We start from the raw sequence: 5243 nt of genomic DNA, 5'->3' as shown, positions 1-5243 counted from the left end.
TATGATCGTTTATTCACATTAACAATTAAATCTTTCTTCACATAAACATACACAATATACGTCTCCTTCACAAAGAATAAAGGAACACGTATTATGGAACTGAAGCTACAACTCGAATCGATTACTATTTCCAAAAGTGAAGCCCCCTTAGCATGCGCATGCTTCGACTAAATGGCGCTAATTCCCTCTAGTTCGCGTACGTATTTAAAAATCAAGTACAGACGCGCACCGTAGCCAATGAACGTCACTCAAATCCAAGCAAGCGCAGATCAAGCCAGCTCTGTTGGGATCATTTAACTTCAAGAAAACGTATGTAACATTCCATTACTGTCTAACTCACGGTGACTCACGAGTGTCCCTTTCGCACGCGTGTAGCTATCAAAGAACGAGCAATCGTGACAATTTTTTCAATATTTTCCAACTCTGTCTAACCCATTCACAGCTCTTGTCTCAAGCATATAGCAATGAAAATCGAGTAGTGTGACAATCGAAATCAACAATATCGTTTAGAGATTTCATATTAAGGACCATGAGATGTGTCATTAATGTCCCTAATATCCACTATAGGCACCATCTATCGGGCACATAAAACAGCGCGAGATATTTGAATATCAATTTAGGATAATTTTACTTTTGTAAAGGTTTAATAATAAAAATAATATAAAAATAAATTATTTGCGTTTCTACAAATGTATAAATTTGAGGGAGACTTGGTATTTTTGAGAAAGCATCGACCCTGTAGTACAAGGAATTTCTTAATTTGATACTCAATTCACATTTTTTATTTCCACATGTTTTTTTCAGGTTTTATTTGTAGTAGATTCAATGCTGTTCAAAGTTTGTTAGATTCACAACTGGGAAGCTCAATCACTGCCCAACTGGGAAACTGTCGGGGTTTTAAAGGTCAGCCCTATGAATGACCTTATTGGGGTAAAAATTAATATTATTTATCATTATTATTACACCATTAAGCCATTTCCCTTTCGGGGTAGGCGTGACTCACTCGTTAGGGAAAAGGAGTAGTGTGTGGAAGGAACAGAGAATTTTCAGATTGATTCAGAATTCTCGTGTTATTTATGTAAATAACACGTTCGTTCCGCAACACTGCTCCGACCCAGGTTGCTGATCAATCTCTCTAGGAATCACCCCAAGTGCAGATCCTCATAAAGTCGTTAAGTAAGGTTCCATACTTGGGTCCATTTGCGGCCAAGGTCTTTGTTTCAGGCGTCATTCACTCTACTGACACTCTTTTTATTAAGTATTTTCCGGCATAGTTTCCTGTCCTGGCATACTTCTCTAGCTTCTTTTATGCCCATGCATTTTCTCATGCAGACTCTCGTGTTTCTGTGACTTTTTATTTTTCTTCTTACTAGTGTCTCATTCACACATTCTAACCATTCTTCCCGCGATCTACCTCTGGGAACGCTGCCATTTACTTTACCTTGATACACTTGTTTTGTTAGTCGTTTATTTGGCATTCTCTCATGATGCCTGAACCATCTCAAGCGACTTCTTTCCCATGGGTCTATTAGCGTCTCTTCTGCACCACATTCTTTTAGAATCATCTCGTTACTTACTTTTTTCATCAGAGTTTTCCCGCTTATTATGCGCAAGAATATCATGCCAATTGTGTTAATTTTATTCTTATCTTTTTCTTGATGAGTCCATATCTCGCTACCGTATAGTACTGTCGGTACAAATATAGAATTATGTACACTGAAAAAAGGGATTACTGGTACCAAGTGAATTTTACTTGGCTGAAGTAAGTGAAAGTCCTGTTTATTTTCAAAGAAACATTTATTTGAGGCAAATAAATACGACCTGTTGGTCGAAGCGAAATATTGCTTTGAATCAAAGAAATATGAATTGAAGACGAAAAATATATATTTTACACCAAATGAATGACTCATTGTTCCAAATGAATGTGCCATGAATTAGAATACATATTTCTTCGAGATGGGGAAATATGAATTAAAGGAAAGAAATATATTTTAAAGTCAAGCAAATATTTTATAGGCTCAAAAAAAGATTTCCTCATAGCAAATTTCTGAATATTCAAATCACAAAAATATATGTCTTGATTCAAAAAAATATTTCTTTGGTCTAGATCATGCGCCAGTGCAATAAAGTAGTTAGTACTTCAATTGTAGTACATATTTTCCCGAATAAGCAACTGGATTCTTTTAGCCTAAATTATAATTATTATTGTTATTAATATACATATTTAATTCAAACAAATCACATAATTTAAAATTTTGATGAACCTGAAACAGAAAAATTCAATAAAAAATCCACTCCCAGCAGGAATTGAACTTTGGTCCATCGAGTGTAAAGTCCACAGCGTTAACCATGACGCTAAAGTGACCTAGAAATTTTTAATCGGAAAACTTTCTCGTTTAGTGGCGACTTAGTGGCTTTGAGAGGAAAGAAAAAATTATAATAGACGAACAATTCGGCTTTAGGGCGGGACACAGTACTGTCCAACAAGTGGTGAGAATTGTTAATGATATACGTGTTAACTTTAATCAGAATAAGATAACGGTAATGTTACTGTTAGATGTAGAAAAGGCCTTTAATCGAATTTGGATGAGCGAAGGACACGGCTCAGACGACACGGCTATTTATTGCCATGCATTCAACATCAGAGTAGCAGCTAAACAAGTACAAATACATTTCAACCTTCTTGATCAATTCTATCGAAAGTGGAAAATTCAATTGAACACTAAAAAAACTCAACTTATTGTTTTTTCAAAACACCAAGCTGCACAAAAATCTTTCAGTCAGTCAAAATATTTGGGCATTCTATTAAACCTGTCTCGTCCGTTAAATATCGAGGCACTCATCTAGAGTCGAAACTACTCCTCAGAAAACATATCAAAGAAACACTAGCAAAAACGTACGCAGTACAAAGGAAATTGTATCGAGTAATGTCCAAAATTTTGCTCTGACGACCCAAAACAAAAACCTGATATATAATATGATTTTGAGACCATTTATGGTGTATGCGGCACCTGTCCGGTGCAGCACTTCAATGAAAAGTTATAACTCATTGCAAGTATTTCAAAATAAGTAACTCAGGTTAATCCTAAATGGAGATAGATACTCCAGAATTTCTGATTTGTATGTCAGAGCAGAAATACCTGTGATTAGAGATTATATTATATCTTTTTAGCAGAAAATTTCTACGAAAACCATTTAGGGTCAAACTGACTGACTAGAAATATTCACGAAATGTGCAGATCGTCTCTACCATTTCGTCCTAAACATAAATTGCCTTATCAGGTGTTACCTTTTTTCCATCAATAAAATTAGTCTTACACAAATTATCTTTTTGGGTATTATCTTTCTCAAACAGTAATGCTACTGAAATTGCCTAGCGCAAATGTACGAGGTTTGTTCAAAAAGTAAGATGACTTTTCAATTTTCGCGGGCTACGTACATTCAAGTTTTAAATTTTTTGTTTTGTTGTGTTGGTACACTCGTCACGATCATATGTTCACGGTTTTGACTATATAGCCCGTGTTGTTTTTCTGGCAGAGGCATAAAAGGTTAGAACGGTTTGGTGTGCTCGGTGATTTTCTTCTTTCGAAAAAAATGGAGGAAAGAGTTTGCATTAAATTTTGTGTGAAAAATGGAATCCAGTGCTCTAAAACTCTTGAAATGTTGACAGTTGCATAGGTGAGTCTACTCTGAGTAAGAAAAATGTGTATAAGTAGTACAAGCTGTTCCAAGAGGGCCGAGAGGATGTCGAAGACGAACCTCGCCCTGGACGTCCCAGCACGTCAACAACAGATGAAAACGTTCAAACAGTGGAAGAAATGGTGTTGAAAAATCGTCGAATTACCATCAGAGAAGTTGCTGAAGATGTTGACATATCGGTTGGCTCATGCCATGCCGTTTGCGAGAGGCGATACGCAAAAAACGTTCGGAAATTTGGAAAAACAATTCGTGGCTTCTGCATCACGATAATGCAACTGCTCATTCATCGTTGCTTGTGAAAGATTTTCTGACCAAAAATAGCACCACAGCCATGCCTCAGCCTCCATATTCACGGGATTTGGCCCCCAGTGACTTTTTTCTTTTCCCAAAATTGAAGAGACCCATGAAAGGACATCGATTTTCAACGATTGAGGAGATAAAAACTGCATCGCTGAAAGAACTCAATGCTATACCACAAAATGATTATCAGAAGTGCTTCGATGATTGGAAAAAGCGTTGGCACAAGTGTATTATATCTGAGGGGGATTACTTTGAAGGGGACAACATAAATATTGATGAATAAATGAATATTTTTTGAGAAAACCATAAAGTCACATTATTTTTTGAACACACCTTGTATGTGCGTTTTTTCGTTAAGTATTTTCCTACGCAAGTCAACAATTATTGTATAGTAGTCAACTTTAAGACTGAGAGAAATATAACACCGCAAATGTGTAACAAACGACAAACGTATGTTATAAAAAAGTATTTGGTAGATTAAGCTCTACTTATTGGCAGGGGCTACATACTGCAATAAGAAAAGACTGTGCATATGTTATATACCTTGTAAATATCTTTTATACTATTTTTCATGCAGATCAATCAATTTTGTTACAAAAAGAAGTTCTCGCCTGATCACTGAAGTTAAGCAGCGTTTGGCGCGGTTAGTACTTGGATGGGTGACCCCTTGGGAATACCGCGTTCTGTTGTCATCTTCCTTTTTTGTCGATTGCTCATTTTCTTTTAATTTGACGGTTCTGTTATCATAATAATTTTATGTTTTGGTAGCCCTTAGTTCTTTCGATTTTTATCCATTTCAACAATTTTCTAAATAACTTTCGGAATCAAATTAATATTTTATTTAAACCTTTTTTCAGAGAATTAGGAATTAAAATTACAATTGATTATTATATTCTAAAAATTTATTTTAATGCAAATGGCACACAAAAGTTGATTTTATCTTTTATCTTCTATTTTTTTGAAAACATCATTTGCACGTTCATTATCTTTTGAAATTAATGCACAAGGGACGTCGGATGATTTTTATTTATCTCTGAGATTTAATGTGGTGTTTAGGAGATATCGTGTTTTAAAAAATGTCGGGCCTTAAAATTAAAAATTCTGTAACTCGCTGAATGTAGAGAAGTCTATAAAACTATTTTAACCATAAATGGCACATATGAAATTATGGAGGTAAAAAATGTAATGCTTTGCGGAAAAAATGTGAAGGTACGAAGAAAATTTAATTAGAAAATAAAAAAGAA

This window comes from Belonocnema kinseyi, chromosome 1 (assembly GCF_010883055.1).
Source record: "Belonocnema kinseyi isolate 2016_QV_RU_SX_M_011 chromosome 1, B_treatae_v1, whole genome shotgun sequence".
NCBI lineage: Eukaryota > Metazoa > Arthropoda > Insecta > Hymenoptera > Cynipidae > Belonocnema > Belonocnema kinseyi.
This window is presented reverse-complemented; position numbering follows the sequence as displayed.